The sequence below is a fragment of the Mustela lutreola genome, chromosome 8 (assembly GCF_030435805.1).
Source record: "Mustela lutreola isolate mMusLut2 chromosome 8, mMusLut2.pri, whole genome shotgun sequence".
NCBI classification, from domain to species: Eukaryota; Metazoa; Chordata; class Mammalia; order Carnivora; family Mustelidae; genus Mustela; species Mustela lutreola.
The window spans coordinates 85172314-85180308 of record NC_081297.1 but is presented as its reverse complement, the minus strand read 5'-3'; the positions used below and the strand labels follow the sequence as shown (position 1 = coordinate 85180308).

The 7995-nt window shown below is 41.2% G+C and overlaps 1 non-coding gene across 1 annotated transcript; it reads right to left on the bottom strand.

Moving 5' to 3' along the window:
- Positions 1 to 4778: 4778 nt before the first annotated feature.
- Positions 4779 to 4885, bottom strand: LOC131840024 (U6 spliceosomal RNA). Its single transcript, XR_009357144.1, has one exon. It is a non-coding gene; the product is annotated as a U6 spliceosomal RNA (small nuclear RNA).
- Between the last annotated feature and the right edge of the window lie 3110 nt (positions 4886 to 7995).

Sequence of the window (7995 nt, the reverse complement as noted above, 5' to 3'; positions counted from 1 at the left end):
GAAGCCCCGCATGTGTCTCCACCACAGGACCCTGAGATCAGGACCTGAGCCCAAACCACGAGTTGGTGCTTAACCAACTGTGCCACCCAGGTGCCCCATAAATTACATCTTTTTCAAATATTTAAGCTTATTTTGAAATTTTTTGGATGTCAACTTGAAAATATGTCAAAAAGTACATGGTTTTCCAAATATTTTTAGGGTGCCTATGAGGAAAATGGCTTGAAGTGTACTGCCCAATGACTGCTGGTGTGCCTAATTTTCAGTGTAACCTTACTAGGTTTAAATCTATTTTAGGAAAGCTTTTTACATTAAAAATTTTAATTCTTTTCAATATAGATTTAAGCTATTTTTTTTCAAGCCAAGAAAAATATCCACATCGTGCAGTTCTTGCAGTGAATTCTAGCTTTCCATGCTTTATTCCACTTTTATGTGAATATTCGTATTTAAAATTGTAAGACTGTAAGTTCACAGAGAATAGCTGTCCCCAACAAAGCACACACACCCTTTCAAGCTCTGTCTCTAGGACGACTCATAAGAAGCGTATGCTTGTCCTTCAATATGCTCTCTTAGCTTTTCGTTTCTGCAGCCTCATCGAGTTCTGCAAACACCAGTGCCCTGTTGTTCTTTCATGAAAAGCCTTTTCCTCCACTGTCAGGCAGAGCGGATCAAGGTGCTTCCAAAATACTTGAAACCCTCATCCACTGTGCTCAGGTACAGAGGAGTGAACAGAGCTGATGAAAATCACTTCAGCTGTGAGTTCAAAGTCAGTAGGAACCCTAAACTAGAGGTAAGAGCCTGAGAGGCAAAGACCACAATCCTGGACATGACATGACAAAGAGTGGCCATTGACATAGGCTCAAGAGCTCCTGGAAGGATCACATCAGATGACTTCCCATTGTGATTATATTTAGACAGGAGCTTGAACTTTCAGAGAGAAGGGGGATAAAGTAAAAGGAATAGGAGCAGAACAAAGGAAAGGGTCAGTCATTTTCCATCCAAGGCAATCCCACAGACGCTGGAGCAACCATCAGCCTACTTCGTCTTGTAAATCTGTGTTTGTTTGCTCAGAGCAAGTAGCTCTGAACCCTTGGCGAAGTCTGGTTTAGAAATGCAAACCCATAGAGGAACTTTCCATCTTGTTACACATCCTATCATAAGACTGACATTTTCTGTTCTGTTTGCTATGGGCTGGTGGGTGGCTTTAATTTGGTTTTCCCTCCAGTCCCCGAGTCCCAATCTTTGCCAAATCAAGGAGCAGACAGGGAGGGGAAGAGAGGGAAAATACATATGCATTCGCATTCACCAAGTGATCTCAGTAGTAATTGAATACTGGTTCAGGTTGTCCATGTCATACAAATCAGTTTCATTCTGTGGATTGTTTACATACCACTTCTAGTATGTCTCTAATAAATTAAAATCTTGCTGAAATGGTAAAATGTACTGAAGATATAGTGAATGGTCTACAGGCTACACAGAGGGGCCATTATTCTAAGAGGAAATAGGAAAAGCAATCATAAAATTTTGAAAAATTATGCAATAACTTTGTACTTATTGCCCATTTGTATTCATTACAATGATCTACTTCATAGACATATAAATAGAATGGGAAAGTAACAGATCTACAGTGTGCTCTAGACATGGCTTTCAACTTCAGTCAATGAAATTCAATTAGGGTCTTCAATAAAGAAAACTCCGAAAACGCCAAGCATTTGTCTGCGTATTTCTCTGTGCCGTCCTGAAGTTACTCGCTTAACTTCCTTCCAGTTCCTTCCCTTACTCTTCTCAGAAAGTCTCTTTTGTGGAGAGATGAAAAGGCACATTTGCTCGGGTTTGCTCCGGGGTGAAGGTACAGTGGTACCGTTCTCCATGGGCACTGAGCTCTCTGTGCCCCATCTTCCATAAGCAATTAGTGAAAGGAAAGGACCACACAGATAAGACCGTGATTGCCAGGGACTCGGAACAGGTTTTACGACAGGCAGGCCGATCAAAGGGGCTTAACCAAGATGGTTTTTAATCATGTTTGGGCATTGGAGAGTTCTCAGGTTCAAAGAAATGGGTCTGTGTTTTGTTTAGTTTTGGCAAACCTCTCTTTTCTTCAATAACCTCGGAAAAACAAAGCCCACAGAGTGAGGCCATGCACGATCTTGTTTCCCTGTTCAAGCAAAATATACCACCTTGAGGAGGCCTTTTTCTTATAATCAGTTCTGTATATTTTTAAGACTATTTTGAATAGTCTTTTGACTATTTGAAACGAAACCACTTTTAAATTGTGCTGGGAACCATACGAATTAACTGTTATGGAAAAAAAATGTTTTAGGGATGCCTTTATTGTTTTGCAATGTTCAATATCAAAAGATTCAGCATCACTGTGTTGTTGTTGTTGTTGTTTGATCTAATACAAAAGAAATAGATATAATGGGAAGCAATAATGTGGCCCAGAGCAAGACAGGAAACTGACCACTTTTGTAATCCAGGGCCAACAAGTGAAGGAAGATCTTAGACTCACTCAGGTTCACTGAATATGCAACTGCTTCCTTATCTTCTCCCTCTCGCTTCTTTTTCTCTCCCTTCTTCTTTTTCTCATTCTCCATTTCCTCCCCCCTTTCCTCCCTCTCCATTCTCCCCGTTTGCCAGTCAGCAAGCATGTGTAAACTTTAGAAACTGCTTAACTCCCTGGTAGAGTGGGCAGAGGGTGACTTCACTGAAGAAAGAGCTTTCCTTTATTGACTTACAAAAGTGCTGATCTTTGAGAACAATATCCCATTGTGCACTTCTAAAGATTTGGTCAAATCTCTAAAAAGGAGAGAACGAATCTCAATCTAATTTTCGAATACCTCTTTTTATTTTTTTTTGTAGAAAAATAAAAAATGAATATGCAGAAATAGTAAAAATATGTCAGGCAGCTAAAGTTGCAAGAACATTATGTAGTACATCACTTAATCACAGAAACCACAATACAGGGGGAAAAAACCCTAACCCAAATGTGCTGTTTAATAATCACCGAGGGTCAGAAAGAACCCACAAGCATCCCAGAATCTGTGTCCTTAGCTTCCCTCAGATTTGGAAGGGGTTGGGGAGATAATGGAGAAGGAAGCATGGTACGTGTTCCGGATTGCTGTTTATAGGCCCCTGCACAGCTTTTAGTCATGAAGCCAATTAAGAAAGGAGTTGGAGTCTAGGACAACCTTTCCCAGTTTGATAGATCTGTAGTAGGTCCCTGAATGACTGGGTTTTGTTTAGGTTTTGTTTTTTTGTTTGTTTGTTTGTTTTTTGCTTCCCTTTACCCAGAACTCTGAGAGTTAGTCTTAGAAAGAGGGAATTACTGAGGGAACGTTTTAATGAGGGGGGAAAAGAGGAAAATTTCAAAATATGTGTTTGTAGAACATCATCGTGGAGATTCTGTGGTGGACTGAGACCGGGGCGGGGTGAGCGTGAGGCCGGCCGGAGGAGAGGGAGCTGCAAGGCTCTAGGTGCCTAAAGCCAGGATACTAATCTCATCCAGCCCCAGAGAAAACTTTTAAAAAGAGTCAAGGGGAAGCAATCCCAAACACAAAGACTTGGAGGACATTTGGAAATCAGAGATGGGGGAGCGGTCCAATCTGGCAGATGGAAACCCAAGAACAAAAGTTGGCCAGGCGTGGATGGGCTTAGAGATGTGACGTTTGGGGGACAAAGAGATGCCCACAGGGAGATGTTTATTGCCTTCTTGCCATAGTAAATGTTCAATGCTCTCAAGACAAAATTCAGAATGTCTAGGGTTTATCACGTAAAAATAGCTTGAGGCAAACACAATGACATTCTGTATATTTATTCACCAAAATGTCCCCCTCCATCGAGATCATTTTAACTGGGATGGGTCGGTAGTGGGCCCCGTTCTGCTCCTATAAGGGTCCTGCAGAGTGACTCTGATGACCTCACTCAAAGTAATAAGCATCACTTTCTTCTCTTAAATCCACATCCCTTGCCTCTTAAGCATCATGGAAAGGGAATGTGATATTTTAGAAGGTGTTGTGCTGACAGCCCCACAAACCAGGGCTCCATCTAACTGAAAAGGAAAGCTTGTGCTATAGCCATTAAATGAAAAGGTCCTCTCTCCAGTGTCTTCTGTAGGTTACTTAACCCAGCCAGGCTGGCATCGTGAAATAATTTAAATGCATGCAGTATTAGTAAAATACAGAATACACTGTAGGTATTATTCCCCTCTTTAAGTCTTTGTCCATGAATTGCTCGAGGGCAAAGGCATTGTCTTACTCATCTTTCAGGAAAATAACTGTATTTACTGAGGAAAAGACAGAATCTAATGCAGAGCTTTAGAGCATAATAGATTCTCATTAATTGCTTACTGGATAGATGGAAATTATTTAGCTCCTGAAACTAAACTTCAGGAGACAAAAGTCTATCAGTGGAAAACTTCAAACTAGAAATGTTTTATTAGGTTTGATAACTGTTTTTCTTTCTTTGAGGAGTGTTGTTGGGTACCTCTGCCTCTGAGTTTCTAGAGTTGTTTGGTTCAAAGCTGTTACCATTATTTGGGTACTCAATTAACACCCTCATAAAAGTAATTAAAGCCTCGTGGTTCTCTCTCTCCCTCTCTCTTTTTACCTGCTTTTGTTTTTTATCCATATCCTAGGGACTTGACACAACAGCCAGAGGGAAAGAACCTATCCCAAACCCTGGACAGGGAGAGGGACCACTGGCATGTTGCATATCAAGTCAGGTCTCAGAACAGAGGAGGGACAAAAGCCTTACTCCATGGTCACAAGAACATCTTCCACATCTAAAAATACGAATGTGTCACAACTTTGCACATCATCCTTACACAGAGGTCATGCTAATCTTGTCTGTGTCATTTCAATTTTAGTATATGAGTTGCCGAAGTGAGCCCAGAGTGCTCTTTTATATATGTCTTTAATCAGACAGATCCTCAGACTTTTCTCCTGACAGCCTTCAGAACAAGCAAAATCAAAAGCAAGTGTGTGATAGTGTAACAGAAGTTTCCATATCATACTAAATCTGTAGTCAAATGCATTGCTCTTCATCATGCGGTTTATGTCTTTGGCGCTCTGTGTGGGAAGGTTTAGATGCCGTATATTTATATACATGTTAAACTATGGTTACTTTATTGTTTTTATTATTTCACATATTGCATTCAATTTATTTGGAACTGGATTTGATGGGAAAATAAAATTTTATATCTGTTTTCCCCAAACAGCCAGTTGTCCTAAAACTATATATTAAAGAATTCAATCTTTACCATTTGCTAAAAACTCTTATATTTATTTGAGCCTACCTCTGACCTATCTTGTATTTTGCTATAATAAGTTTCTATAAGAGTGGGAAAATTGTCTTATAATTTCTTTGTACCTCTAGAAACTGCAACAATACTTAGTCCTCAATAATTACTGCATCAATGGGTAAATTCTCCAATTCACTTAAATGATCCATCAGACTTGCCAATTTCACTGTATAAATACTTCTGGAATCATTCCTCATCCTTTTTTTACCCACACTACCTCCTCCTTCAAGCCCTAATAATTACGGAGTTTTTCCAATGCATCTTACACACAAACAGAATAAGGTTCTAAAATGCAAATCTGATCAAGTAATCCCTGATTAAAATCTGTAAATTTCATTTCATGTTCCATACCTTTGAGGGTCACCAAGGGCCTGAGCTCAACCAAGTGAAACTACTTTCAGTTTTCCAAACATGCCTGGTTGGTTTTTATGTTATTTTATTTTTTTAAAATCTTTGCATTTGTAAAAGCTACACAGCTTGGTAAGTGCTGTGATAGAGGTTTGGACAAAGTGGGTTAGGATAAAGATAAAGGACTCTTGAGAATAGAAAGGTAAGTGAGTTTGGACCAGAATGAACAAAGGGGCAGGGGTGAGACAGAGCATCCACACTGTCCCAGGACCAAAGTCACTGAGAATGACTAGGGGTGGGTGAAGGTGAAGACATGGCTGGAGCCAGAACATGAATGTTCTTGCATGTCATAACCATGGACTTTGAATTTCTCCTACAGGAACGGGGAGTCAAATTTAAATGGGGAAGTAGCTTGATAACAAATTTTTTTGGGGGGGATGTAAATTTGATAGCAGTCTGAAAGGTGTATTGACAGAGAATGAGTCTAAAAGCCAAAAGCGAGGTTAATAATAGATTCTTCAGTAATACAGGTGACATGGGATAAAGCCAGCAGTTTTGAGAATCAGAAGAAGGGATCCACATGATGTTAATAAAGAAAATCCTATAAGATTTTGTGACTGACTAGGCAGGAGGGTGCATAAAAGGAATAACTAGCGAGTCATCTCCTCTCCCCCCAAATCTTGCACCTACCGCCATTTCTAGCTTGACTAATTGGGTAGATGGTGATGTTCTCTACCAAGATGGGAAATTTCAGGAAGAAGACTGGTGCAGGAGAATGTGGGGGCAGTAGGGAAGAAAGAAGAGACAACAGACCATATACTTAATATTGGGCATGCGAAGAGTTTCCAGCAGGAAGAAGCTGTTAAGAATGTCAAATGCTGCTGACAGGGCAAGTCAGACGTGGACAGAAAGTGCTCATTTGTACTTAACACTGAGAAGGTTTGAGTTTTCTTCCTAGAAGCTGAGAAGTAAGAGAGCAGAGACTGCCAGTACAAACTTCTCTGGAAATGAGCTTAGCTGTGAAGGGAAATAAACGGGGAGATCTGTGCCTATAGGAGGCACCTGCCCCACGCCTTTTATTTTCCCATGGAGTTCATGAGAGCTAATATTGTCTTCACGCTGGATTGTAACCTCTTTGAGGCCAGATACTGTGTCGCGGTTTCCTGGATGACCACTTGGTTCTCGAAGCCCCAACATCTTACAAGTTTCTAATCCTCCATGGTGTCTATAATTATCCTGGTGCTCGGGCAGTAGCATTCAATTACATAGTTACTGAACTGAATACTGTGGATGGGTGACTCATAGCCCTGAACTGGATTATTCAAAATGTCAGTGCCTCAATTTCCTCCTCATCAACAGCAATTACTATTGGAGTTCTTTTAATAGTAAATTGAACATGGAAACATTGTCCTTGCTGTCAAGAAATGTTCACATTCATCTAGTTAATGAGAAGGCCAGTCTTATTCCCTTCCTAGAAATATGATGAGACGTAGCGGATATATGAGGGCAAACGCATGCATAGTGTGCTAGTAGATGGCTAATCTGTAACATCTCCTTTCATATGTTATGCGCTCTGGGTAGGTACAACCACGAGTCAACTAACCACACGAGATGCTTTTAGGTCTGGCAAGTGGGATGGAAAGCTCGCTGCATCAGTCTCCTCTGTGAGTGCCTGCACGCTTTCTGGTTTCAGGCTGGAAACGTCCTGTGGTGTGTCTGGCCTGGCCAAACCCAGGAAGTACTGAACTTATTAAAATTTAAAAACAAACCAAAGATGTTTGGAACCTCCCAAAACACTCACGTTGTGTCTGAGGGTGAGGGCTTGGATTCAGTTCTGATTTGACATGAGCACCATATATCAGGAAAACACAAACAGTGCGGGGCAATTTTATGACAGGGCTACACCCTTGCATTCAGTCTCATGACCGTCTCAGAAAGCAGCTCCTGTCCAGGGCCTAGGGGAATTTGGTGAAGCACTCCATCTTCTTTTGATCCCTTTTTGTTAGTCTGCCATAGGAATTTGTGCTTGTGAACACACTCTGAAGCAGCTGGACATGAACATTCTGAAGCAGAGCTGGAGGTACCTTGCCTTGGGCCCCACCAACCTGCTGAGACTGGCATGGTTCTGGCTCTGTATTTGGATGAATCTGGCTTATGGTGGGCCCTGGAGCAGCCCCCTGTCTAATCTATTGCTTATGAAGAGCCAGAAGAGCCAGACCACCCATGGGTAATCCACAAGCATCTGTGAATGGGTAATCAGGAATTGGCTAAATCAAGCTGATGACCAAGAATGAACCTGATGGTCAGAATGAAGCTTCCGGAACAACACGCAAGGGTGTGTTTGCCTATAA